Raw genomic sequence first — 27,708 nt, forward strand, 5'->3', positions numbered from 1 at the left:
GGTAGATGGCCAGAGTGTGTTTGGCTGTGAAAGCGCTGTGAAGGGAAGGTGATGACCAGCAACAGCTCTGAGCCCTTAGATGTAGCGTGTGTCAGAAACCGCTTGGGTGCTGGCACTTTGGGAGGTGGTGTGTGCCGAGAGTGAGAGTGTTTTGGGAGTGGTGGGAGTTGAGGCAAAGGCAGATGGCCAGAGTGTGTTTGGCTGTGAAAGCGGTGTCAAGGGAAGGTGAGGACCAGCCACATCTCTAAGCCCTTAGATGTAGCGTGCGTCAGAAATCGCTTGGACGTTTGCACTTTGGGAGTTGGTCTGTGCTGGGAGTGAGAGTGAGAGCCTGAGTGAGCCTGAGAATGTGTGTTGGCAGTGCCGGGAGGCAAGGTAGAGGCAGATGGCCAGAGTGTGTTTGTCTGTGAAAGCGCTGTGAAGGGAAGGTGATGACCAGCAACAGCTCTAAGCCCTTAGATGTAGCGTGCGTCAGAAATCGCTTGGTTGTTGGCACTTTGGAAGGTAGTGTGTTCCGAGAGTGAGAGTGTGTTGGGATTGCCGGGAGGCAAGGCAAAGGCAGATGGGCAGAGTGTGTTTGGCTGTGAAAGCGGTGTCAAGGGAAGGTGAGGACCAGCAACAGCTCTAAGCCCTTAGGCCTATCGTATGGGAGAAATGGCTCGGACGTTTGCACTTTGGGAGGTGGTCTGTGCCGGTAGTGAGAGTGAGAGTGAGCCTGAGAATGTGTGTTGGGAGTGCTGGTAGGCAAGGCAAAGGCCGATGGGCAGAGTGTGTTTGGCTGTGAAAGCGGTGTCAAGGGAAGGTGAGGACCAGCATCAGCTCTAAGCCCTTAGGCCTATCGTATGGGAGAAATGGCTTGGGTGTTTGCACTTTGGGAAGTGGTCTGTGCCGGGAGTGAGAGTGAGATTGAGTCTGAGAATGTGTGTTGGGAGTGCTGGGAGGCAAGGCAAAGGCCGATGGGCAGAGTGTGTTTGGCTGTGAAAGCGGTGTCAAGGGAAGGTGAGGACCAGCAACAACTCTAAGCCCATTAGGCCTGTCGCCTGGGAGAAATGGCTTGCGTGTTGTCACTATGGGAGGTGGTCTGTGCCGGGAGTGACAGTGAGATTGCACCTGAGAATGTGTGTTGGGAGTGCTGGGAGGCAAAGCCAGGGCAGATTCCCAGAGTGTGTTTGGCTGTGAAAGCGGTGTCAAGGCAAGGTAAGGACCAGCCACAGCTCTAAGCCCTTAGGCCTATCGTATGGGAGAAATGGCTTGCACGTCTGCACTTTGGGAGGTGGTCTGTGCCAGGAGTGAGAGTTAGATTGCGCCTGAGAATGTGTGTTGGGAGTGCTGGGAGGCAAAGCCAGGCTAGATGGGCAGAGTGTGTTTGGCTGTGAAAGCGCTGTGAAGGGAAGGTGATGACCAGCAACAGCTCTGAGCCCTTAGATGTAGCGTGTGTCAGAAACCGCTTGGGTGCTGGCACTTTGGGAGGTGGTGTGTGCCGAGAGTGAGAGTGTGTTGGGATTGCCGGGAGGCAAGGCAAAGGCAGATGGCCAGAGTGTGTTTGTCTGTGAAAGCGGTGTCAAGGGAAGGTGAGGACCAGCAACAGCTCTAAGCCCTTAGGCCTATCGTATGGGAGAAATGGCTTGGACGTTTGCACTTTGGGAAGTGGTCTGTTCCGTTAGTGAGAGTGAGAGAGAGCCTGAGAATGTGTGTTGGGAGTGCTGGGAGGCAAGGCAAAGGCAGATGGCCAGAGTGTGTTTGGCTGTGAAAGCGGTGTCAAGGGAAGGTGAGGACCAGCATCAGCTCTAAGCCCTTAGGCCTATCGTATAGGAGAAATGGCTTCGGTGTTTGCACTTTGGGAGGTGGTCTGTGCCAGGAGTGAGAGTGAGATTGAACCTGAGAATGTGTGTTGGGAGTGCTGGGTGGCAAAGCCAGGGTAGATGGCCAGAGTGTGTTTGGCTGTGAAAGCGGTGTCAAGGGAAGGTGAGGACCAGCAACAGCTCTAATCCCTTAGGCCTATCGTATGGGAGAAATGGCTTGGACGTTTGCACTTTGGGAAGTGGTCTGTTCCGGGAGTGAGAGTGAGAGTGAGCCTGAGAATGTGTGTTGGGAGTGCTGGGAGGCAAGGCAAAGGCAGATGGGCAGAGTGTGTTTGGCTGTGAAAGCGGTGTCAAGGGAAGGTGAGGACCAGCATCAGCTCTAAGCCCTTAGGCCTATCGTATAGGAGAAATGGCTTCGGTGTTTGCACTTTGGGAGGTGGTCTGTGCCGGGAGTGAGAGTGAGATTGAACCTGAGAATGTGTGTTGGGAGTGCTGGGTGGCAAAGCCAGGGTAGATGGCCAGAGTGTGTTTGGCTGTGAAAGCGGTGTCAAGGGAAGGTGAGGACCAGCAACAGCTCTAAGCCCTTACATGTAGCGTGCCTCCGAAATAGCTTGGGTGTTGGCACTTTGGGAGGTGGTCTGTGCCAAGAGTGAGACTGTGTGTTGGGAGTGCTGGGAGGCAAGGCAAAGGCAGATGGGCAGAATGTGTTTGTCTGTGAAAGCGGTGTCAAGGGAAGGTGAGGACCAGCAACAGCTCTAAGCCCATTAGGCCTGTCGCCTGGGAGAAATGGCTTGCGTGTTGTCACTATGGGAGGTGGTCTGTGCCGGGAGTGACAGTGAGATTGCACCTGAGAATGTGTGTTGGGAGTGCTGGGAGGCAAAGCCAGGGCAGATTCCCAGAGTGTGTTTGGCTGTGAAAGCGGTGTCAAGGGAAGGTAAGGACCAGCCACAGCTCTAAGCCCTTAGGCCTATCGTATGGGAGAAATGGCTTGCACGTCTGCACTTTGGGAGGTGGTCTGTGCCAGGAGTGAGAGTTAGATTGCGCCTGAGAATGTGTGTTGGGAGTGCTGGGAGGCAAAGCCAGGGCAGATTCCCAGAGTGTGTTTGGCTGTGAAAGCGGTGTCAAGGCAAGGTAAGGACCAGCCACAGCTCTAAGCCCTTAGGCCTATCGTATGGGAGAAATGGCTTGCACGTCTGCACTTTGGGAGGTGGTCTGTGCCAGGAGAGAGAGTTAGATTGCGCCTGAGAATGTGTGTTGGGAGTGCTGGGAGGCAAAGCCAGGCTAGATGGGCAGAGTGTGTTTGGCTGTGAAAGCGCTGTGAAGGGAAGGTGAGGACCAGCAACAGCTCTGAGCCCTTAGATGTAGCGTGTGTCAGAAACCGCTTGGGTGCTGGCACTTTGGAGGTGGTGTGTGCCGAGAGTGAGAGTGTGTTGGGATTGCCGGGAGGCAAGGCAAAGGCAGATGGGCAGAGTGTGTTTGGCTGTGAAAGCGGTGTCAAGGGAAGGTAAGGACCAGCATCAGCTCTAAGCCCTTAGGCCTATCGTATGGGAGAAATGGCTTCGGTGTTTGCACTTTGGGAGGTGGTCTGTGCCAGGAGTGAGAGTGAGATTGAACCTGAGAATGTGTGTTGGGAGTGCTGGGTGGCAAAGCCAGGGTAGATGGCCAGAGTGTGTTTGGCTGTGAAAGCGGTGTCAAGGGAAGGTGAGGACCAGCAACAGCTCTAAGCCCTTAGATGTAGCGTGCGTCAGAAATCGCTTGGACGTTTGCACTTTGGGAGTTGGTCTGTGCTGGGAGTGAGAGTGAGAGCCTGAGTGAGCCTGAGAATGTGTGTTGGCAGTGCCGGGAGGCAAGGTAAAGGCAGATGGCCAGAGTGTGTTTGGCTGTGAAAGCACTGTGAAGGGAAGGTGAGGACCAGCAACAGCTCTGAGCCCTTAGATGTAGCGTGCGTCAGAACTCGCTTGGTTGTTGGCACTTTGGGAGGTGGTGTGTGCCGAGAGTGAGAGTGTGTTGGGATTGCCGGGAGGCAAGGCAAAGGCAGATGGGCAGAGTGTGTTTGTCTGTGAAAGCGGTGTCAAGGGAAGGTGAGGACCAGCAACAGCTCTAATCCCTTAGGCCTATCGTATGGGAGAAATGGCTTGGACGTTTGCACTTTGGGAAGTGGTCTGTTCCGTTAGTGAGAGTGAGAGTGAGCCTGAGAATGTGTGTTGGGAGTGCTGGGAGGCAAGGCAAAGGCAGATGGCCAGAGTGTGTTTGGCTGTGAAAGCGGTGTCAAGGGAAGGTGAGGACCAGCAACAGCTCTAAGCCCTTAGGCCTATCGTATGGGAGAAATGGCTTGGGTGTTTGCACTTTGGGAGGTGGTCTGTGCCAGGAGTGAGAGTGAGATTGAACCTGAGAATGTGTGTTGGGAGTGCTGGGAGGCAAAGCCAGGGTAGATGGCCAGAGTGTGTTTGGCTGTGAAAGCGGTGTCAAGGGAAGGTGAGGACCAGCAACAGCTCTAAGCCCTTACATGTAGCGTGCCTCCGAAATAGCTTGGGTGTTGGCACTTTGGGAGGTGGTCTGTGCCAAGAGTGAGACTGTGTGTTGGGAGTGCTGGGAGGCAAGGCAAAGGCAGATGGGCAGAGTGTGTTTGTCTGTGAAAGCGGTGTCAAGGGAAGGTGAGGACCAGCAACAGCTCTAAGCCCATTAGGCCTGTCGCCTGGGAGAAATGGCTTGCGTGTTGTCACTATGGGAGGTGGTCTGTGCCAGGAGTGACAGTGAGATTGCACCTGAGAATGTGTGTTGGGAGTGCTGGGAGGCAAAGCCAGGGCAGATTCCCAGAGTGTGTTTGGCTGTGAAAGCGGTGTCAAGGGAAGGTAAGGACCAGCCACAGCTCTAAGCCCTTAGGCCTATCGTATGGGAGAAATGGCTTGCACGTCTGCACTTTGGGAGGTGGTCTGTGCCAGGAGTGAGAGTTAGATTGCGCCTGAGAATGTGTGTTGGGAGTGCTGGGAGGCAAAGCCAGGCTAGATGGGCAGAGTGTGTTTGGCTGTGAAAGCGCTGTGAAGGGAAGGTGAGGACCAGCAACAGCTCTGAGCCCTTAGATGTAGCGTGTGTCAGAAACCGCTTGGGTGCTGGCACTTTGGGAGGTGGTGTGTGCCGAGAGTGAGAGTGTGTTGGGATTGCCGGGAGGCAAGGCAAAGGCAGATGGCCAGAGTGTGTTTGGCTGTGAAAGCGGTGTCAAGGGAAGGTGAGGACCAGCATCTGCTCTAAGCCCTTAGATGTAGCGTGCGTCAGAAATCGCTTGGTTGTTGGCACTTTGGGAGGTGGTGTGTGCCGAGAGTGAGAGTGTGTTGGGATTGCCGGGAGGCAAGGCAAAGGCAGATGGCCAGAGTGTGTTTGTCTGTGAAAGCGCTGTGAAGGGAAGGTGATGACCAGCAACAGCTCTAAGCCCTTAGGCCTATCGTATGGGAGAAATGGCTTGGGTGTTTGCACTTTGGGAGGTGGTCTGTGCCGGGAGTGAGAGTGAGAGTGAGAATGTGTGTTGGGAGTGCTGGGAGGCAAGGTAAAGGCAGATGGCCAGAGTGTGTTTGGCTGTGAAAGCGGTGTCAAGGGAAGGTGAGGACCAGCAACAGCTCTGAGCCCTTAGATGTAGCGTGCGTCAGAACTCGCTTGGTTGTTGGCACTTTGGGAGGTGTTGTGTGCCGAGAGTGAGAGTGTGTTGGGATTGCCGGGAGGCAAGGCAAAGGCAGATGGGCAGAGTGTGTTTGGCTGTGAAAGCGGTGTGAAGGGAAGGTGAGGACCAGCAACAGCTCTAATGCCTTAGGCCTATCGTATGGGAGAAATGGCTTGGACGTTTGCACTTTGGGAAGTGGTCTGTTCCGGGAGTGAGAGTGAGATTGAGTCTGAGAATGTGTGTTGGGAGTGCTGGGAGGCAAGGCAAAGGCCGATGGGCAGAGTGTGTTTGGCTGTGAAAGCGGTGTGAAGGGAAGGTGAGGATCAGCAACAGCTCTAATCCCTTAGGCCTATCGTATGGGAGAAATGGCTTGGACGTTTGCACTTTGGGAAGTGGTCTGTTCCGTTAGTGAGAGTGAGAGTGAGCCTGAGAATGTGTGTTGGGAGTGCTGGGAGGCAAGGCAAAGGCAGATGGGCAGAGTGTGTTTGGCTGTGAAAGCGGTGTCAAGGGAAGGTGAGGACCAGCATCAGCTCTAAGCCCTTAGGCCTATCGTATAGGAGAAATGGCTTCGGTGTTTGCACTTTGGGAGGTGGTCTGTGCCAGGAGTGAGAGTGAGATTGAACCTGAGAATGTGTGTTGGGAGTGCTGGGTGGCAAAGCCAGGGTAGATGGCCAGAGTGTGTTTGGCTGTGAAAGCGGTGTCAAGGGAAGGTGAGGACCAGCAACAGCTCTAAGCCCTTACATGTAGCGTGCCTCCGAAATAGCTTGGGTGTTGGCACTTTGGGAGGTGGTCTGTGCCAAGAGTGAGACTGTGTGTTGGGAGTGCTGGGAGGCAAGGCAAAGGCAGATGGGCAGAATGTGTTTGTCTGTGAAAGCGGTGTCAAGGGAAGGTGAGGACCAGCAACAGCTCTAAGCCCATTAGGCCTGTCGCCTGGGAGAAATGGCTTGCGTGTTGTCACTATGGGAGGTGGTCTGTGCCGGGAGTGACAGTGAGATTGCACCTGAGAATGTGTGTTGGGAGTGCTGGGAGGCAAAGCCAGGGCAGATTCCCAGAGTGTGTTTGGCTGTGAAAGCGGTGTCAAGGCAAGGTAAGGACCAGCCACAGCTCTAAGCCCTTAGGCCTATCGTATGGGAGAAATGGCTTGCACGTCTGCACTTTGGGAGGTGGTCTGTGCCAGGAGTGAGAGTTTGATTGCGCCTGAGAATGTGTGTTGGGAGTGCTGGGAGGCAAAGCCAGGCTAGATGGGCAGAGTGTGTTTGGCTGTGAAAGCGCTGTGAAGGGAAGGTGATGACCAGCAACAGCTCTGAGCCCTTAGATGTAGCGTGTGTCAGAAACCGCTTGGGTGCTGGCACTTTGGGAGGTGGTGTGTGCCGAGAGTGAGAGTGTGTTGGGATTGCCGGGAGGCAAGGCAAAGGCAGATGGCCAGAGTGTGTTTGGCTGTGAAAGCGGTGTCAAGGGAAGGTGAGGACCAGCATCTGCTCTAAGCCCTTAGATGTAGCGTGCGTCAGAACTCGCTTGGTTGTTGGCACTTTGGGAGGTGGTGTGTGCCGAGAGTGAGAGTGTGTTGGGATTGCCGGGAGGCAAGGCAAAGGCAGATGGCCAGAGTGTGTTTGTCTGTGAAAGCGCTGTGAAGGGAAGGTGATGACCAGCAACAGCTCTAATCCCTTAGGCCTATCGTATGGGAGAAATGGCTTGGGTGTTTGCACTTTGGGAGGTGGTCTGTGCCGGGAGTGAGAGTGAGAGTGAGAATGTGTGTTGGGAGTGCTGGGAGGCAAGGTAAAGGCAGATGGCCAGAGTGTGTTTGGCTGTGAAAGCGCTGTGAAGGGAAGGTGAGGACCAGCAACAGCTCTGAGCCCTTAGATGTAGCGTGCGTCAGAACTCGCTTGGTTGTTGGCACTTTGGGAGGTGGTGTGTGCCGAGAGTGAGAGTGTGTTGGGATTGCCGGGAGGCAAGGCAAAGGCAGATGGGCAGAGTGTGTTTGTCTGTGAAAGCGGTGTGAAGGGAAGGTGATGACCAGCAACAGCTCTAAGCCCTTAGGCCTATCGTATGGGAGAAATGGCTTGGGTGTTTGCACTTTGGGAGGTGGTCTGTGCCGGGAGTGAGAGTGAGAGTGAGCCTGAGAATGTGTGTTGGGAGTGCTGGGAGGCAAGGTAAAGGCAGATGGCCAGAGTGTGTTTGGCTGTGAAAGCGGTGTCAAGGGAAGGTGAGGACCAGCAACAGCTCTAAGCCCTTAGATGTAGCGTGCGTCAGAAATCGCTTGGACGTTTGCACTTTGGGAGTTGGTCTGTGCTGGGAGTGAGAGTGAGAGCCTGAGTGAGCCTGAGAATGTGTGTTGGCAGTGCCGGGAAGCAAGGTAAAGGCAGATGGCCAGAGTGTGTTTGGCTGTGAAAGCGCTGTGAAGGGAAGGTGAGGACCAGCAACAGCTCTGAGCCCTTAGATGTAGCGTGCGTCAGAACTCGCTTGGTTTTTGGCACTTTGGGAGGTGGTGTGTGCCGAGAGTGAGAGTGTGTTGGGATTGCCGGGAGGCAAGGCAAAGGCAGATGGCCAGAGTGTGTTTGTCTGTGAAAGCGCTGTGAAGGGAAGGTGATGACCAGCAACAGCTCTAAGCCCTTAGGCCTATCGTATGGGAGAAATGGCTTGGGTGTTTGCACTTTGGGAAGTGGTCTGTGCCGGGAGTGAGAGTGAGAGTGAGCCTGAGAATGTGTGTTGGGAGTGCTGGGAGGCAAGGTAAAGGCAGATGGCCAGAGTGTGTTTGGCTGTGAAAGCGGTGTCAAGGGAAGGTGAGGACCAGCAACAGCTCTAAGCCCTTAGATGTAGCGTGCGTCAGAAATCGCTTGGACGTTTGCACTTTGGGAGTTGGTCTGTGCTGGGAGTGAGAGTGAGAGCCTGAGTGAGCCTGAGAATGTGTGTTGGCAGTGCCGGGAAGCAAGGTAAAGGCAGATGGCCAGAGTGTGTTTGGCTGTGAAAGCGCTGTGAAGGGAAGGTGAGGACCAGCAACAGCTCTGAGCCCTTAGATGTAGCGTGCGTCAGAACTCGCTTGGTTGTTGGCACTTTGGGAGGTGGTGTGTGCCGAGAGTGAGAGTGTGTTGGGATTGCCGGGAGGCAAGGCAAAGGCAGATGGGCAGAGTGTGTTTGTCTGTGAAAGCGGTGTCAAGGGAAGGTGAGGACCAGCAACAGCTCTAATCCCTTAGGCCTATCGTATGGGAGAAATGGCTTGGACGTTTGCACTTTGGGAAGTGGTCTGTTCCGTTAGTGAGAGTGAGAGTGAGCCTGAGAATGTGTGTTGGGAGTGCTGGGAGGCAAGGCAAAGGCAGATGGGCAGAGTGTGTTTGGCTGTGAAAGCGGTGTCAAGGGAAGGTGAGGACCAGCATCAGCTCTAAGCCCTTAGGCCTATCGTATAGGAGAAATGGCTTCGGTGTTTGCACTTTGGGAGGTGGTCTGTGCCAGGAGTGAGAGTGAGATTGAACCTGAGAATGTGTGTTGGGAGTGCTGGGTGGCAAAGCCAGGGTAGATGGCCAGAGTGTGTTTGGCTGTGAAAGCGGTGTCAAGGGAAGGTGAGGACCAGCAACAGCTCTAAGCCCTTACATGTAGCGTGCCTCCGAAATAGCTTGGGTGTTGGCACTTTGGGAGGTGGTCTGTGCCAAGAGTGAGACTGTGTGTTGGGAGTGCTGGGAGGCAAGGCAAAGGCAGATGGGCAGAATGTGTTTGTCTGTGAAAGCGGTGTCAAGGGAAGGTGAGGACCAGCAACAGCTCTAAGCCCATTAGGCCTGTCGCCTGGGAGAAATGGCTTGCGTGTTGTCACTATGGGAGGTGGTCTGTGCCGGGAGTGACAGTGAGATTGCACCTGAGAATGTGTGTTGGGAGTGCTGGGAGGCAAAGCCAGGGCAGATTCCCAGAGTGTGTTTGGCTGTGAAAGCGGTGTCAAGGGAAGGTAAGGACCAGCCACAGCTCTAAGCCCTTAGGCCTATCGTATGGGAGAAATGGCTTGCACGTCTGCACTTTGGGAGGTGGTCTGTGCCAGGAGTGAGAGTTTGATTGCGCCTGAGAATGTGTGTTGGGAGTGCTGGGAGGCAAAGCCAGGGCAGATTCCCAGAGTGTGTTTGGCTGTGAAAGCGGTGTCAAGGCAAGGTAAGGACCAGCCACAGCTCTAAGCCCTTAGGCCTATCGTATGGGAGAAATGGCTTGCACGTCTGCACTTTGGGAGGTGGTCTGTGCCAGGAGAGAGAGTTAGATTGCGCCTGAGAATGTGTGTTGGGAGTGCTGGGAGGCAAAGCCAGGCTAGATGGGCAGAGTGTGTTTGGCTGTGAAAGCGCTGTGAAGGGAAGGTGAGGACCAGCAACAGCTCTGAGCCCTTAGATGTAGCGTGTGTCAGAAACCGCTTGGGTGCTGGCACTTTGGAGGTGGTGTGTGCCGAGAGTGAGAGTGTGTTGGGATTGCCGGGAGGCAAGGCAAAGGCAGATGGGCAGAGTGTGTTTGGCTGTGAAAGCGGTGTCAAGGGAAGGTAAGGACCAGCATCAGCTCTAAGCCCTTAGGCCTATCGTATGGGAGAAATGGCTTCGGTGTTTGCACTTTGGGAGGTGGTCTGTGCCAGGAGTGAGAGTGAGATTGAACCTGAGAATGTGTGTTGGGAGTGCTGGGAGGCAAGGTAAAGGCAGATGGCCAGAGTGTGTTTGGCTGTGAAAGCGGTGTCAAGGGAAGGTGAGGACCAGCAACTGCTCTAAGCCCTTAGATGTAGCGTGCGTCAGAAATCGCTTGGACGTTTGCACTTTGGGAGTTGGTCTGTGCTGGGAGTGAGAGTGAGAGCCTGAGTGAGCCTGAGAATGTGTGTTGGCAGTGCCGGGAGGCAAGGTAAAGGCAGATGGCCAGAGTGTGTTTATCTGTGAAAGCACTGTGAAGGGAAGGTGAGGACCAGCAACAGCTCTGAGCCCTTAGATGTAGCGTGCGTCAGAACTCGCTTGGTTGTTGGCACTTTGGGAGGTGGTGTGTGCCGAGAGTGAGAGTGTGTTGGGATTGCCGGGAGGCAAGGCAAAGGCAGATGGGCAGAGTGTGTTTGTCTGTGAAAGCGGTGTCAAGGGAAGGTGAGGACCAGCAACAGCTCTAATCCCTTAGGCCTATCGTATGGGAGAAATGGCTTGGACGTTTGCACTTTGGGAAGTGGTCTGTTCCGTTAGTGAGAGTGAGAGTGAGCCTGAGAATGTGTGTTGGGAGTGCTGGGAGGCAAGGCAAAGGCAGATGGCCAGAGTGTGTTTGGCTGTGAAAGCGGTGTCAAGGGAAGGTGAGGACCAGCAACAGCTCTAAGCCCTTAGGCCTATCGTATGGGAGAAATGGCTTGGGTGTTTGCACTTTGGGAGGTGGTCTGTGCCAGGAGTGAGAGTGAGATTGAACCTGAGAATGTGTGTTGGGAGTGCTGGGAGGCAAAGCCAGGCTAGATGGCCAGAGTGTGTTTGGCTGTGAAAGCGGTGTCAAGGGAAGGTGAGGACCAGCAACAGCTCTAAGCCCTTACATGTAGCGTGCCTCCGAAATAGCTTGGGTGTTGGCACTTTGGGAGGTGGTCTGTGCCAAGAGTGAGACTGTGTGTTGGGAGTGCTGGGAGGCAAGGCAAAGGCAGATGGGCAGAATGTGTTTGTCTGTGAAAGCGGTGTCAAGGGAAGGTGAGGACCAGCAACAGCTCTAAGCCCATTAGGCCTGTCGCCTGGGAGAAATGGCTTGCGTGTTGTCACTATGGGAGGTGGTCTGTGCCGGGAGTGACAGTGAGATTGCACCTGAGAATGTGTGTTGGGAGTGCTGGGAGGCAAAGCCAGGGCAGATTCCCAGAATGTGTTTGGCTGTGAAAGCGGTGTCAAGGGAAGGTAAGGACCAGCCACAGCTCTAAGCCCTTAGGCCTATCGTATGGGAGAAATGGCTTGCACGTCTGCACTTTGGGAGGTGGTCTGTGCCAGGAGTGAGAGTTAGATTGCGCCTGAGAATGTGTGTTGGGAGTGCTGGGAGGCAAAGCCAGGCTAGATGGGCAGAGTGTGTTTGGCTGTGAAAGCGCTGTGAAGGGAAGGTGAGGACCAGCAACAGCTCTGAGCCCTTAGATGTAGCGTGTGTCAGAAACCGCTTGGGTGCTGGCACTTTGGGAGGTGGTGTGTGCCGAGAGTGAGAGTGTGTTGGGATTGCCGGGAGGCAAGGCAAAGGCAGATGGCCAGAGTGTGTTTGGCTGTGAAAGCGGTGTCAAGGGAAGGTGAGGACCAGCATCTGCTCTAAGCCCTTAGATGTAGCGTGCGTCAGAAATCGCTTGGTTGTTGGCACTTTGGGAGGTGGTGTGTGCCGAGAGTGAGAGTGTGTTGGGATTGCCGGGAGGCAAGGCAAAGGCAGATGGGCAGAGTGTGTTTGTCTGTGAAAGCGGTGTCAAGGGAAGGTGATGACCAGCAACAGCTCTAATCCCTTAGGCCTATCGTATGGGAGAAATGGCTTGGACGTTTGCACTTTGGGAAGTGGTCTGTTCCGTTAGTGAGAGTGAGAGTGAGCCTGAGAATGTGTGTTGGGAGTGCTGGGAGGCAAGGCAAAGGCAGATGGCCAGAGTGTGTTTGGCTGTGAAAGCGGTGTGAAGGGAAGGTGAGGACCAACATCAGCTCTAAGCCCTTAGGCCTATCGTATAGGAGAAATGGCTTCGGTGTTTGCACTTTGGGAGGTGGTCTGTGCCAGGAGTGAGAGTGAGATTGAACCTGAGAATGTGTGTTGGGAGTGCTGGGTGGCAAAGCCAGGGTAGATGGCCAGAGTGTGTTTGGCTGTGAAAGCGGTGTCAAGGGAAGGTGAGGACCAGCAACAGCTCTAATCCCTTAGGCCTATCGTATGGGAGAAATGGCTTGGACGTTTGCACTTTGGGAAGTGGTCTGTTCCGGGAGTGAGAGTGAGAGTGAGCCTGAGAATGTGTGTTGGGAGTGCTGGGAGGCAAGGCAAAGGCAGATGGGCAGAGTGTGTTTGGCTGTGAAAGCGGTGTCAAGGGAAGGTGAGGACCAGCATCAGCTCTAAGCCCTTAGGCCTATCGTATAGGAGAAATGGCTTCGGTGTTTGCACTTTGGGAGGTGGTCTGTGCCAGGAGTGAGAGTGAGATTGAACCTGAGAATGTGTGTTGGGAGTGCTGGGTGGCAAAGCCAGGGTAGATGGCCAGAGTGTGTTTGGCTGTGAAAGCGGTGTCAAGGGAAGGTGAGGACCAGCAACAGCTCTAAGCCCTTACATGTAGCGTGCCTCCGAAATAGCTTGGGTGTTGGCACTTTGGGAGGTGGTCTGTGCCAAGAGTGAGACTGTGTGTTGGGAGTGCTGGGAGGCAAGGCAAAGGCAGATGGGCAGAATGTGTTTGTCTGTGAAAGCGGTGTCAAGGGAAGGTGAGGACCAGCAACAGCTCTAAGCCCATTAGGCCTGTCGCCTGGGAGAAATGGCTTGCGTGTTGTCACTATGGGAGGTGGTCTGTGCCGGGAGTGACAGTGAGATTGCACCTGAGAATGTGTGTTGGGAGTGCTGGGAGGCAAAGCCAGGGCAGATTCCCAGAGTGTGTTTGGCTGTGAAAGCGGTGTCAAGGGAAGGTAAGGACCAGCCACAGCTCTAAGCCCTTAGGCCTATCGTATGGGAGAAATGGCTTGCACGTCTGCACTTTGGGAGGTGGTCTGTGCCAGGAGTGAGAGTTAGATTGCGCCTGAGAATGTGTGTTGGGAGTGCTGGGAGGCAAAGCCAGGGCAGATTCCCAGAGTGTGTTTGGCTGTGAAAGCGGTGTCAAGGCAAGGTAAGGACCAGCCACAGCTCTAAGCCCTTAGGCCTATCGTATGGGAGAAATGGCTTGCACGTCTGCACTTTGGGAGGTGGTCTGTGCCAGGAGAGAGAGTTAGATTGCGCCTGAGAATGTGTGTTGGGAGTGCTGGGAGGCAAAGCCAGGCTAGATGGGCAGAGTGTGTTTGGCTGTGAAAGCGCTGTGAAGGGAAGGTGAGGACCAGCAACAGCTCTGAGCCCTTAGATGTAGCGTGTGTCAGAAACCGCTTGGGTGCTGGCACTTTGGAGGTGGTGTGTGCCGAGAGTGAGAGTGTGTTGGGATTGCCGGGAGGCAAGGCAAAGGCAGATGGGCAGAGTGTGTTTGGCTGTGAAAGCGGTGTCAAGGGAAGGTAAGGACCAGCATCAGCTCTAAGCCCTTAGGCCTATCGTATGGGAGAAATGGCTTCGGTGTTTGCACTTTGGGAGGTGGTCTGTGCCAGGAGTGAGAGTGAGATTGAACCTGAGAATGTGTGTTGGGAGTGCTGGGTGGCAAAGCCAGGGTAGATGGCCAGAGTGTGTTTGGCTGTGAAAGCGGTGTCAAGGGAAGGTGAGGACCAGCAACAGCTCTAAGCCCTTAGATGTAGCGTGCGTCAGAAATCGCTTGGACGTTTGCACTTTGGGAGTTGGTCTGTGCTGGGAGTGAGAGTGAGAGCCTGAGTGAGCCTGAGAATGTGTGTTGGCAGTGCCGGGAGGCAAGGTAAAGGCAGATGGCCAGAGTGTGTTTGGCTGTGAAAGCACTGTGAAGGGAAGGTGAGGACCAGCAACAGCTCTGAGCCCTTAGATGTAGCGTGCGTCAGAACTCGCTTGGTTGTTGGCACTTTGGGAGGTGGTGTGTGCCGAGAGTGAGAGTGTGTTGGGATTGCCGGGAGGCAAGGCAAAGGCAGATGGGCAGAGTGTGTTTGTCTGTGAAAGCGGTGTCAAGGGAAGGTGAGGACCAGCAACAGCTCTAATCCCTTAGGCCTATCGTATGGGAGAAATGGCTTGGACGTTTGCACTTTGGGAAGTGGTCTGTTCCGTTAGTGAGAGTGAGAGTGAGCCTGAGAATGTGTGTTGGGAGTGCTGGGAGGCAAGGCAAAGGCAGATGGCCAGAGTGTGTTTGGCTGTGAAAGCGGTGTCAAGGGAAGGTGAGGACCAGCAACAGCTCTAAGCCCTTAGGCCTATCGTATGGGAGAAATGGCTTCGGTGTTTGCACTTTGGGAGGTGGTCTGTGCCAGGAGTGAGAGTGAGATTGAACCTGAGAATGTGTGTTGGGAGTGCTGGGAGGCAAAGCCAGGGTAGATGGCCAGAGTGTGTTTGGCTGTGAAAGCGGTGTCAAGGGAAGGTGAGGACCAGCAACAGCTCTAAGCCCTTACATGTAGCGTGCCTCCGAAATAGCTTGGGTGTTGGCACTTTGGGAGGTGGTCTGTGCCAAGAGTGAGACTGTGTGTTGGGAGTGCTGGGAGGCAAGGCAAAGGCAGATGGGCAGAGTGTGTTTGTCTGTGAAAGCGGTGTCAAGGGAAGGTGAGGACCAGCAACAGCTCTAAGCCCTTAGGCCTATCGTATGGGAGAAATGGCTTGGGTGTTTGCACTTTGGGAGGTGGTCTGTGCCGGGAGTGAGAGTGAGAGTGAGCCTGAGAATGTGTGTTGGGAGTGCTGGGAGGCAAGGTAAAGGCAGATGGCCAGAGTGTGTTTGGCTGTGAAAGCGGTGTCAAGGGAAGGTGAGGACCAGCAACAGCTCTAAGCCCTTAGATGTAGCGTGCGTCAGAAATCGCTTGGACGTTTGCACTTTGGGAGTTGGTCTGTGCTGGGAGTGAGAGTGAGAGCCTGAGTGAGCCTGAGAATGTGTGTTGGCAGTGCCGGGAAGCAAGGTAAAGGCAGATGGCCAGAGTGTGTTTGGCTGTGAAAGCGGTGTCAAGGGAAGGTGAGGACCAGCAACAGCTCTGAGCCCTTAGATGTAGCGTGCGTCAGAACTCGCTTGGTTGTTGGCACTTTGGGAGGTGGTGTGTGCCGAGAGTGAGAGTGTGTTGGGATTGCCGGGAGGCAAGGCAAAGGCAGATGGGCAGAGTGTGTTTGTCTGTGAAAGCGGTGTCAAGGGAAGGTGAGGACCAGCAACAGCTCTAATCCCTTAGGCCTATCGTATGGGAGAAATGGCTTGGACTTTTGCACTTTGGGAAGTGGTCTGTTCCGGGAGTGAGAGTGAGATTGAGTCTGAGAATGTGTGTTGGGAGTGCTGGGAGGCAAGGCAAAGGCAGATGGGCAGAGTGTGTTTGGCTGTGAAAGCGGTGTCAAGGGAAGGTGAGGACCAGCATCAGCTCTAAGCCCTTAGGCCTATCGTATAGGAGAAATGGCTTCGGTGTTTGCACTTTGGGAGGTGGTCTGTGCCAGGAGTGAGAGTGAGATTGAACCTGAGAATGTGTGTTGGGAGTGCTGGGTGGCAAAGCCAGGCTAGATGGCCAGAGTGTGTTTGGCTGTGAAAGCGGTGTCAAGGGAAGGTGAGGACCAGCAACAGCTCTAAGCCCTTACATGTAGCGTGCCTCCGAAATAGCTTGGGTGTTGGCACTTTGGGAGGTGGTCTGTGCCAAGAGTGAGACTGTGTGTTGGGAGTGCTGGGAGGCAAGGCAAAGGCAGATGGGCAGAATGTGTTTGTCTGTGAAAGCGGTGTCAAGGGAAGGTGATGACCAGCAACAGCTCTAAGCCCATTAGGCCTGTCGCCTGGGAGAAATGGCTTGCGTGTTGTCACTATGGGAGGTGGTCTGTGCCGGGAGTGACAGTGAGATTGCACCTGAGAATGTGTGTTGGGAGTGCTGGGAGGCAAAGCCAGGGCAGATTCCCAGAGTGTGTTTGGCTGTGAAAGCGGTGTCAAGGGAAGGTAAGGACCAGCCACAGCTCTAAGCCCTTAGGCCTATCGTATGGGAGAAATGGCTTGCACGTCTCCACTTTGGGAGGTGGTCTGTGCCAGGAGTGAGAGTTAGATTGCGCCTGAGAATGTGTGTTGGGAGTGCTGGGAGGCCAAGCCAGGGTAGATGGCCAGAGTGTGTTTGGCTGTGAAAGCGCTGTGAAGGGAAGGTGATGACCAGCAACAGCTCTGAGCCCTTAGATGTAGCGTGTGTCAGAAACCGCTTGGGTGCTGGCACTTTGGGAGGTGGTGTGTGCCGAGAGTGAGAGTGTTTTGGGAGTGGTGGGAGTTGAGGCAAAGGCAGATGGCCAGAGTGTGTTTGGCTGTGAAAGCGGTGTCAAGGGAAGGTGAGGACCAGCCACATCTCTAAGCCCTTAGATGTAGCGTGCGTCAGAAATCGCTTGGACGTTTGCACTTTGGGAGTTGGTCTGTGCTGGGAGTGAGAGTGAGAGCCTGAGTGAGCCTGAGAATGTGTGTTGGCAGTGCCGGGAGGCAAGGTAGAGGCAGATGGCCAGAGTGTGTTTGTCTGTGAAAGCGCTGTGAAGGGAAGGTGATGACCAGCAACAGCTCTAAGCCCTTAGATGTAGCGTGCGTCAGAAATCGCTTGGTTGTTGGCACTTTGGAAGGTAGTGTGTTCCGAGAGTGAGAGTGTGTTGGGATTGCCGGGAGGCAAGGCAAAGGCAGATGGGCAGAGTGTGTTTGGCTGTGAAAGCGGTGTCAAGGGAAGGTGAGGACCAGCAACAGCTCTAAGCCCTTAGGCCTATCGTATGGGAGAAATGGCTCGGACGTTTGCACTTTGGGAGGTGGTCTGTGCCGGTAGTGAGAGTGAGAGTGAGCCTGAGAATGTGTGTTGGGAGTGCTGGTAGGCAAGGCAAAGGCCGATGGGCAGAGTGTGTTTGGCTGTGAAAGCGGTGTCAAGGGAAGGTGAGGACCAGCATCAGCTCTAAGCCCTTAGGCCTATCGTATGGGAGAAATGGCTTGGGTGTTTGCACTTTGGGAAGTGGTCTGTGCCGGGAGTGAGAGTGAGATTGAGTCTGAGAATGTGTGTTGGGAGTGCTGGGAGGCAAGGCAAAGGCCGATGGGCAGAGTGTGTTTGGCTGTGAAAGCGGTGTCAAGGGAAGGTGAGGACCAGCAACAACTCTAAGCCCATTAGGCCTGTCGCCTGGGAGAAATGGCTTGCGTGTTGTCACTATGGGAGGTGGTCTGTGCCGGGAGTGACAGTGAGATTGCACCTGAGAATGTGTGTTGGGAGTGCTGGGAGGCAAAGCCAGGGCAGATTCCCAGAGTGTGTTTGGCTGTGAAAGCGGTGTCAAGGCAAGGTAAGGACCAGCCACAGCTCTAAGCCCTTAGGCCTATCGTATGGGAGAAATGGCTTGCACGTCTGCACTTTGGGAGGTGGTCTGTGCCAGGAGTGAGAGTTAGATTGCGCCTGAGAATGTGTGTTGGGAGTGCTGGGAGGCAAAGCCAGGCTAGATGGGCAGAGTGTGTTTGGCTGTGAAAGCGCTGTGAAGGGAAGGTGATGACCAGCAACAGCTCTGAGCCCTTAGATGTAGCGTGTGTCAGAAACCGCTTGGGTGCTGGCACTTTGGGAGGTGGTGTGTGCCGAGAGTGAGAGTGTGTTGGGATTGCCGGGAGGCAAGGCAAAGGCAGATGGCCAGAGTGTGTTTGTCTGTGAAAGCGGTGTCAAGGGAAGGTGAGGACCAGCAACAGCTCTAAGCCCTTAGGCCTATCGTATGGGAGAAATGGCTTGGACGTTTGCACTTTGGGAAGTGGTCTGTTCCGTTAGTGAGAGTGAGAGAGAGCCTGAGAATGTGTGTTGGGAGTGCTGGGAGGCAAGGCAAAGGCAGATGGCCAGAGTGTGTTTGGCTGTGAAAGCGGTGTCAAGGGAAGGTGAGGACCAGCATCAGCTCTAAGCCCTTAGGCCTATCGTATAGGAGAAATGGCTTCGGTGTTTGCACTTTGGGAGGTGGTCTGTGCCAGGAGTGAGAGTGAGATTGAACCTGAGAATGTGTGTTGGGAGTGCTGGGTGGCAAAGCCAGGGTAGATGGCCAGAGTGTGTTTGGCTGTGAAAGCGGTGTCAAGGGAAGGTGAGGACCAGCAACAGCTCTAATCCCTTAGGCCTATCGTATGGGAGAAATGGCTTGGACGTTTGCACTTTGGGAAGTGGTCTGTTCCGGGAGTGAGAGTGAGAGTGAGCCTGAGAATGTGTGTTGGGAGTGCTGGGAGGCAAGGCAAAGGCAGATGGGCAGAGTGTGTTTGGCTGTGAAAGCGGTGTCAAGGGAAGGTGAGGACCAGCATCAGCTCTAAGCCCTTAGGCCTATCGTATAGGAGAAATGGCTTCGGTGTTTGCACTTTGGGAGGTGGTCTGTGCCGGGAGTGAGAGTGAGATTGAACCTGAGAATGTGTGTTGGGAGTGCTGGGTGGCAAAGCCAGGGTAGATGGCCAGAGTGTGTTTGGCTGTGAAAGCGGTGTCAAGGGAAGGTGAGGACCAGCAACAGCTCTAAGCCCTTACATGTAGCGTGCCTCCGAAATAGCTTGGGTGTTGGCACTTTGGGAGGTGGTCTGTGCCAAGAGTGAGACTGTGTGTTGGGAGTGCTGGGAGGCAAGGCAAAGGCAGATGGGCAGAATGTGTTTGTCTGTGAAAGCGGTGTCAAGGGAAGGTGAGGACCAGCAACAGCTCTAAGCCCATTAGGCCTGTCGCCTGGGAGAAATGGCTTGCGTGTTGTCACTATGGGAGGTGGTCTGTGCCGGGAGTGACAGTGAGATTGCACCTGAGAATGTGTGTTGGGAGTGCTGGGAGGCAAAGCCAGGGCAGATTCCCAGAGTGTGTTTGGCTGTGAAAGCGGTGTCAAGGGAAGGTAAGGACCAGCCACAGCTCTAAGCCCTTAGGCCTATCGTATGGGAGAAATGGCTTGCACGTCTGCACTTTGGGAGGTGGTCTGTGCCAGGAGTGAGAGTTAGATTGCGCCTGAGAATGTGTGTTGGGAGTGCTGGGAGGCAAAGCCAGGGCAGATTCCCAGAGTGTGTTTGGCTGTGAAAGCGGTGTCAAGGCAAGGTAAGGACCAGCCACAGCTCTAAGCCCTTAGGCCTATCGTATGGGAGAAATGGCTTGCACGTCTGCACTTTGGGAGGTGGTCTGTGCCAGGAGAGAGAGTTAGATTGCGCCTGAGAATGTGTGTTGGGAGTGCTGGGAGGCAAAGCCAGGCTAGATGGGCAGAGTGTGTTTGGCTGTGAAAGCGCTGTGAAGGGAAGGTGAGGACCAGCAACAGCTCTGAGCCCTTAGATGTAGCGTGTGTCAGAAACCGCTTGGGTGCTGGCACTTTGGAGGTGGTGTGTGCCGAGAGTGAGAGTGTGTTGGGATTGCCGGGAGGCAAGGCAAAGGCAGATGGGCAGAGTGTGTTTGGCTGTGAAAGCGGTGTCAAGGGAAGGTAAGGACCAGCATCAGCTCTAAGCCCTTAGGCCTATCGTATGGGAGAAATGGCTTCGGTGTTTGCACTTTGGGAGGTGGTCTGTGCCAGGAGTGAGAGTGAGATTGAACCTGAGAATGTGTGTTGGGAGTGCTGGGTGGCAAAGCCAGGGTAGATGGCCAGAGTGTGTTTGGCTGTGAAAGCGGTGTCAAGGGAAGGTGAGGACCAGCAACAGCTCTAAGCCCTTAGATGTAGCGTGCGTCAGAAATCGCTTGGACGTTTGCACTTTGGGAGTTGGTCTGTGCTGGGAGTGAGAGTGAGAGCCTGAGTGAGCCTGAGAATGTGTGTTGGCAGTGCCGGGAGGCAAGGTAAAGGCAGATGGCCAGAGTGTGTTTGGCTGTGAAAGCACTGTGAAGGGAAGGTGAGGACCAGCAACAGCTCTGAGCCCTTAGATGTAGCGTGCGTCAGAACTCGCTTGGTTGTTGGCACTTTGGGAGGTGGTGTGTGCCGAGAGTGAGAGTGTGTTGGGATTGCCGGGAGGCAAGGCAAAGGCAGATGGGCAGAGTGTGTTTGTCTGTGAAAGCGGTGTCAAGGGAAGGTGAGGACCAGCAACAGCTCTAATCCCTTAGGCCTATCGTATGGGAGAAATGGCTTGGACGTTTGCACTTTGGGAAGTGGTCTGTTCCGTTAGTGAGAGTGAGAGTGAGCCTGAGAATGTGTGTTGGGAGTGCTGGGAGGCAAGGCAAAGGCAGATGGCCAGAGTGTGTTTGGCTGTGAAAGCGGTGTCAAGGGAAGGTGAGGACCAGCAACAGCTCTAAGCCCTTAGGCCTATCGTATGGGAGAAATGGCTTGGGTGTTTGCACTTTGGGAGGTGGTCTGTGCCAGGAGTGAGAGTGAGATTGAACCTGAGAATGTGTGTTGGGAGTGCTGGGAGGCAAAGCCAGGGTAGATGGCCAGAGTGTGTTTGGCTGTGAAAGCGGTGTCAAGGGAAGGTGAGGACCAGCAACAGCTCTAAGCCCTTACATGTAGCGTGCCTCCGAAATAGCTTGGGTGTTGGCACTTTGGGAGGTGGTCTGTGCCAAGAGTGAGACTGTGTGTTGGGAGTGCTGGGAGGCAAGGCAAAGGCAGATGGGCAGAGTGTGTTTGTCTGTGAAAGCGGTGTCAAGGGAAGGTGAGGACCAGCAACAGCTCTAAGCCCATTAGGCCTGTCGCCTGGGAGAAATGGCTTGCGTGTTGTCACTATGGGAGGTGGTCTGTGCCAGGAGTGACAGTGAGATTGCACCTGAGAATGTGTGTTGGGAGTGCTGGGAGGCAAAGCCAGGGCAGATTCCCAGAGTGTGTTTGGCTGTGAAAGCGGTGTCAAGGGAAGGTAAGGACCAGCCACAGCTCTAAGCCCTTAGGCCTATCGTATGGGAGAAATGGCTTGCACGTCTGCACTTTGGGAGGTGGTCTGTGCCAGGAGTGAGAGTTAGATTGCGCCTGAGAATGTGTGTTGGGAGTGCTGGGAGGCAAAGCCAGGCTAGATGGGCAGAGTGTGTTTGGCTGTGAAAGCGCTGTGAAGGGAAGGTGAGGACCAGCAACAGCTCTGAGCCCTTAGATGTAGCGTGTGTCAGAAACCGCTTGGGTGCTGGCACTTTGGGAGGTGGTGTGTGCCGAGAGTGAGAGTGTGTTGGGATTGCCGGGAGGCAAGGCAAAGGCAGATGGCCAGAGTGTGTTTGGCTGTGAAAGCGGTGTCAAGGGAAGGTGAGGACCAGCATCTGCTCTAAGCCCTTAGATGTAGCGTGCGTCAGAAATCGCTTGGTTGTTGGCACTTTGGGAGGTGGTGTGTGCCGAGAGTGAGAGTGTGTTGGGATTGCCGGGAGGCAAGGCAAAGGCAGATGGCCAGAGTGTGTTTGTCTGTGAAAGCGCTGTGAAGGGAAGGTGATGACCAGCAACAGCTCTAAGCCCTTAGGCCTATCGTATGGGAGAAATGGCTTGGGTGTTTGCACTTTGGGAGGTGGTCTGTGCCGGGAGTGAGAGTGAGAGTGAGAATGTGTGTTGGGAGTGCTGGGAGGCAAGGTAAAGGCAGATGGCCAGAGTGTGTTTGGCTGTGAAAGCGGTGTCAAGGGAAGGTGAGGACCAGCAACAGCTCTGAGCCCTTAGATGTAGCGTGCGTCAGAACTCGCTTGGTTGTTGGCACTTTGGGAGGTGTTGTGTGCCGAGAGTGAGAGTGTGTTGGGATTGCCGGGAGGCAAGGCAAAGGCAGATGGGCAGAGTGTGTTTGGCTGTGAAAGCGGTGTGAAGGGAAGGTGAGGACCAGCAACAGCTCTAATGCCTTAGGCCTATCGTATGGGAGAAATGGCTTGGACGTTTGCACTTTGGGAAGTGGTCTGTTCCGGGAGTGAGAGTGAGATTGAGTCTGAGAATGTGTGTTGGGAGTGCTGGGAGGCAAGGCAAAGGCCGATGGGCAGAGTGTGTTTGGCTGTGAAAGCGGTGTGAAGGGAAGGTGAGGATCAGCAACAGCTCTAATCCCTTAGGCCTATCGTATGGGAGAAATGGCTTGGACGTTTGCACTTTGGGAAGTGGTCTGTTCCGTTAGTGAGAGTGAGAGTGAGCCTGAGAATGTGTGTTGGGAGTGCTGGGAGGCAAGGCAAAGGCAGATGGGCAGAGTGTGTTTGGCTGTGAAAGCGGTGTCAAGGGAAGGTGAGGACCAGCATCAGCTCTAAGCCCTTAGGCCTATCGTATAGGAGAAATGGCTTCGGTGTTTGCACTTTGGGAGGTGGTCTGTGCCAGGAGTGAGAGTGAGATTGAACCTGAGAATGTGTGTTGGGAGTGCTGGGTGGCAAAGCCAGGGTAGATGGCCAGAGTGTGTTTGGCTGTGAAAGCGGTGTCAAGGGAAGGTGAGGACCAGCAACAGCTCTAAGCCCTTACATGTAGCGTGCCTCCGAAATAGCTTGGGTGTTGGCACTTTGGGAGGTGGTCTGTGCCAAGAGTGAGACTGTGTGTTGGGAGTGCTGGGAGGCAAGGCAAAGGCAGATGGGCAGAATGTGTTTGTCTGTGAAAGCGGTGTCAAGGGAAGGTGAGGACCAGCAACAGCTCTAAGCCCATTAGGCCTGTCGCCTGGGAGAAATGGCTTGCGTGTTGTCACTATGGGAGGTGGTCTGTGCCGGGAGTGACAGTGAGATTGCACCTGAGAATGTGTGTTGGGAGTGCTGGGAGGCAAAGCCAGGGCAGATTCCCAGAGTGTGTTTGGCTGTGAAAGCGGTGTCAAGGCAAGGTAAGGACCAGCCACAGCTCTAAGCCCTTAGGCCTATCGTATGGGAGAAATGGCTTGCACGTCTGCACTTTGGGAGGTGGTCTGTGCCAGGAGTGAGAGTTTGATTGCGCCTGAGAATGTGTGTTGGGAGTGCTGGGAGGCAAAGCCAGGGCAGATTCCCAGAGTGTGTTTGGCTGTGAAAGCGGTGTCAAGGCAAGGTAAGGACCAGCCACAGCTCTAAGCCCTTAGGCCTATCGTATGGGAGAAATGGCTTGCACGTCTGCACTTTGGGAGGTGGTCTGTGCCAGGAGAGAGAGTTAGATTGCGCCTGAGAATGTGTGTTGGGAGTGCTGGGAGGCAAAGCCAGGCTAGATGGGCAGAGTGTGTTTGGCTGTGAAAGCGCTGTGAAGGGAAGGTGAGGACCAGCAACAGCTCTGAGCCCTTAGATGTAGCGTGTGTCAGAAACCGCTTGGGTGCTGGCACTTTGGAGGTGGTGTGTGCCGAGAGTGAGAGTGTGTTGGGATTGCCGGGAGGCAAGGCAAAGGCAGATGGGCAGAGTGTGTTTGGCTGTGAAAGCGGTGTCAAGGGAAGGTAAGGACCAGCATCAGCTCTAAGCCCTTAGGCCTATCGTATGGGAGAAATGGCTTCGGTGTTTGCACTTTGGGAGGTGGTCTGTGCCAGGAGTGAGAGTGAGATTGAACCTGAGAATGTGTGTTGGGAGTGCTGGGAGGCAAGGTAAAGGCAGATGGCCAGAGTGTGTTTGGCTGTGAAAGCGGTGTCAAGGGAAGGTGAGGACCAGCAACTGCTCTAAGCCCTTAGATGTAGCGTGCGTCAGAAATCGCTTGGACGTTTGCACTTTGGGAGTTGGTCTGTGCTGGGAGTGAGAGTGAGAGCCTGAGTGAGCCTGAGAATGTGTGTTGGCAGTGCCGGGAGGCAAGGTAAAGGCAGATGGCCAGAGTGTGTTTATCTGTGAAAGCACTGTGAAGGGAAGGTGAGGACCAGCAACAGCTCTGAGCCCTTAGATGTAGCGTGCGTCAGAACTCGCTTGGTTGTTGGCACTTTGGGAGGTGGTGTGTGCCGAGAGTGAGAGTGTGTTGGGATTGCCGGGAGGCAAGGCAAAGGCAGATGGGCAGAGTGTGTTTGTCTGTGAAAGCGGTGTCAAGGGAAGGTGAGGACCAGCAACAGCTCTAATCCCTTAGGCCTATCGTATGGGAGAAATGGCTTGGACGTTTGCACTTTGGGAAGTGGTCTGTTCCGTTAGTGAGAGTGAGAGTGAGCCTGAGAATGTGTGTTGGGAGTGCTGGGAGGCAAGGCAAAGGCAGATGGCCAGAGTGTGTTTGGCTGTGAAAGCGGTGTCAAGGGAAGGTGAGGACCAGCAACAGCTCTAAGCCCTTAGGCCTATCGTATGGGAGAAATGGCTTGGGTGTTTGCACTTTGGGAGGTGGTCTGTGCCAGGAGTGAGAGTGAGATTGAACCTGAGAATGTGTGTTGGGAGTGCTGGGAGGCAAAGCCAGGGTAGATGGGCAGAGTGTGTTTGGCTGTGAAAGCGGTGTCAAGGGAAGGTGAGGACCAGCAACAGCTCTAAGCCCTTACATGTAGCGTGCCTCCGAAATAGCTTGGGTGTTGGCACTTTGGGAGGTGGTCTGTGCCAAGAGTGAGACTGTGTGTTGGGAGTGCTGGGAGGCAAGGCAAAGGCAGATGGGCAGAATGTGTTTGTCTGTGAAAGCGGTGTCAAGGGAAGGTGAGGACCAGCAACAGCTCTAAGCCCATTAGGCCTGTCGCCTGGGAGAAATGGCTTGCGTGTTGTCACTATGGGAGGTGGTCTGTGCCGGGAGTGACAGTGAGATTGCACCTGAGAATGTGTGTTGGGAGTGCTGGGAGGCAAAGCCAGGGCAGATTCCCAGAGTGTGTTTGGCTGTGAAAGCGGTGTCAAGGCAAGGTAAGGACCAGCCACAGCTCTAAGCCCTTAGGCCTATCGTATGGGAGAAATGGCTTGCACGTCTGCACTTTGGGAGGTGGTCTGTGCCAGGAGTGAGAGTTAGATTGCGCCTGAGAATGTGTGTTGGGAGTGCTGGGAGGCAAAGCCAGGCTAGATGGGCAGAGTGTGTTTGGCTGTGAAAGCGCTGTGAAGGGAAGGTGAGGACCAGCAACAGCTCTGAGCCCTTAGATGTAGCGTGCGTCAGAAATCGCTTGGTTGTTGGCACTTTGGGAGGTGGTGTGTGCCGAGAGTGAGAGTGTGTTGGGATTGCCGGGAGGCAAGGCAAAGGCAGATGGCCAGAGTGTGTTTGGCTGTGAAAGCGGTGTCAAGGGAAGGTGAGGACCAGCATCTGCTCTAAGCCCTTAGATGTAGCGTGCGTCAGAAATCGCTTGGTTGTTGGCACTTTGGGAGGTGGTGTGTGCCGAGAGTGAGAGTGTGTTGGGATTGCCGGGAGGCAAGGCAAAGGCAGATGGCCAGAGTGTGTTTGTCTGTGAAAGCGCTGTGAAGGGAAGGTGAGGACCAGCAACAGCTCTAAGCCCTTAGGCCTATCGTATGGGAGAAATGGCTTGGGTGTTTGCACTTTGGGAGGTGGTCTGTGCCGGGAGTGAGAGTGAGAGTGAGAATGTGTGTTGGGAGTGCTGGGAGGCAAGGTAAAGGCAGATGGCCAGAGTGTGTTTGGCTGTGAAAGCGGTGTCAAGGGAAGGTGAGGACCAGCAACAGCTCTGAGCCCTTAGATGTAGCGTGCGTCAGAACTCGCTTGGTTGTTGGCACTTTGGGAGGTGTTGTGTGCCGAGAGTGAGAGTGTGTTGGGATTGCCGGGAGGCAAGGCAAAGGCAGATGGGCAGAGTGTGTTTGGCTGTGAAAGCGGTGTGAAGGGAAGGTGAGGACCAGCAACAGCTCTAATGCCTTAGGCCTATCGTATGGGAGAAATGGCTTGGACGTTTGCACTTTGGGAAGTGGTCTGTTCCGGGAGTGAGAGTGAGATTGAGTCTGAGAATGTGTGTTGGGAGTGCTGGGAGGCAAGGCAAAGGCAGATGGCCAGAGTGTGTTTGGCTGTGAAAGCGGTGTGAAGGGAAGGTGAGGATCAGCAACAGCTCTAATCCCTTAGGCCTATCGTATGGGAGAAATGGCTTGGACGTTTGCACTTTGGGAAGTCGTCTGTTCCGTTAGTGAGAGTGAGAGTGAGCCTGAGAATGTGTGTTGGGAGTGCTGGGAGGCAAGGCAAAGGCAGATGGGCAGAGTGTGTTTGGCTGTGAAAGCGGTGTCAAGGGAAGGTGAGGACCAGCATCAGCTCTAAGCCCTTAGGCCTATCGTATAGGAGAAATGGCTTCGGTGTTTGCACTTTGGGAGGTGGTCTGTGCCAGGAGTGAGAGTGAGATTGAACCTGAGAATGTGTGTTGGGAGTGCTGGGTGGCAAAGCCAGGGTAGATGGCCAGAGTGTGTTTGGCTGTGAAAGCGGTGTCAAGGGAAGGTGAGGACCAGCAACAGCTCTAAGCCCTTACATGTAGCGTGCCTCCGAAATAGCTTGGGTGTTGGCACTTTGGGAGGTGGTCTGTGCCAAGAGTGAGACTGTGTGTTGGGAGTGCTGGGAGGCAAGGCAAAGGCAGATGGGCAGAATGTGTTTGTCTGTGAAAGCGGTGTCAAGGGAAGGTGAGGACCAGCAACAGCTCTAAGCCCATTAGGCCTGTCGCCTGGGAGAAATGGCTTGCGTGTTGTCACTATGGGAGGTGGTCTGTGCCGGGAGTGACAGTGAGATTGCACCTGAGAATGTGTGTTGGGAGTGCTGGGAGGCAAAGCCAGGGCAGATTCCCAGAGTGTGTTTGGCTGTGAAAGCGGTGTCAAGGCAAGGTAAGGACCAGCCACAGCTCTAAGCCCTTAGGCCTATCGTATGGGAGAAATGGCTTGCACGTCTGCACTTTGGGAGGTGGTCTGTGCCAGGAGTGAGAGTTTGATTGCGCCTGAGAATGTGTGTTGGGAGTGCTGGGAGGCAAAGCCAGGGCAGATTCCCAGAGTGTGTTTGGCTGTGAAAGCGGTGTCAAGGCAAGGTAAGGACCAGCCACAGCTCTAAGCCCTTAGGCCTATCGTATGGGAGAAATGGCTTGCACGTCTGCACTTTGGGAGGTGGTCTGTGCCAGGAGAGAGAGTTAGATTGCGCCTGAGAATGTGTGTTGGGAGTGCTGGGAGGCAAAGCCAGGCTAGATGGGCAGAGTGTGTTTGGCTGTGAAAGCGCTGTGAAGGGAAGGTGAGGACCAGCAACAGCTCTGAGCCCTTAGATGTAGCGTGTGTCAGAAACCGCTTGGGTGCTGGCACTTTGGAGGTGGTGTGTGCCGAGAGTGAGAGTGTGTTGGGATTGCCGGGAGGCAAGGCAAAGGCAGATGGGCAGAGTGTGTTTGGCTGTGAAAGCGGTGTCAAGGGAAGGTAAGGACCAGCATCAGCTCTAAGCCCTTAGGCCTATCGTATGGGAGAAATGGCTTCGGTGTTTGCACTTTGGGAGGTGGTCTGTGCCAGGAGTGAGAGTGAGATTGAACCTGAGAATGTGTGTTGGGAGTGCTGGGAGGCAAGGTAAAGGCAGATGGCCAGAGTGTGTTTGGCTGTGAAAGCGGTGTCAAGGGAAGGTGAGGACCAGCAACTGCTCTAAGCCCTTAGATGTAGCGTGCGTCAGAAATCGCTTGGACGTTTGCACTTTGGGAGTTGGTCTGTGCTGGGAGTGAGAGTGAGAGCCTGAGTGAGCCTGAGAATGTGTGTTGGCAGTGCCGGGAGGCAAGGTAAAGGCAGATGGCCAGAGTGTGTTTATCTGTGAAAGCACTGTGAAGGGAAGGTGAGGACCAGCAACAGCTCTGAGCCCTTAGATGTAGCGTGCGTCAGAACTCGCTTGGTTGTTGGCACTTTGGGAGGTGGTGTGTGCCGAGAGTGAGAGTGTGTTGGGATTGCCGGGAGGCAAGGCAAAGGCAGATGGGCAGAGTGTGTTTGTCTG

The sequence above is a fragment of the Pelecanus crispus genome, chromosome 6 (genome assembly GCF_030463565.1).
Source record: "Pelecanus crispus isolate bPelCri1 chromosome 6, bPelCri1.pri, whole genome shotgun sequence".
NCBI lineage: Eukaryota > Metazoa > Chordata > Aves > Pelecaniformes > Pelecanidae > Pelecanus > Pelecanus crispus.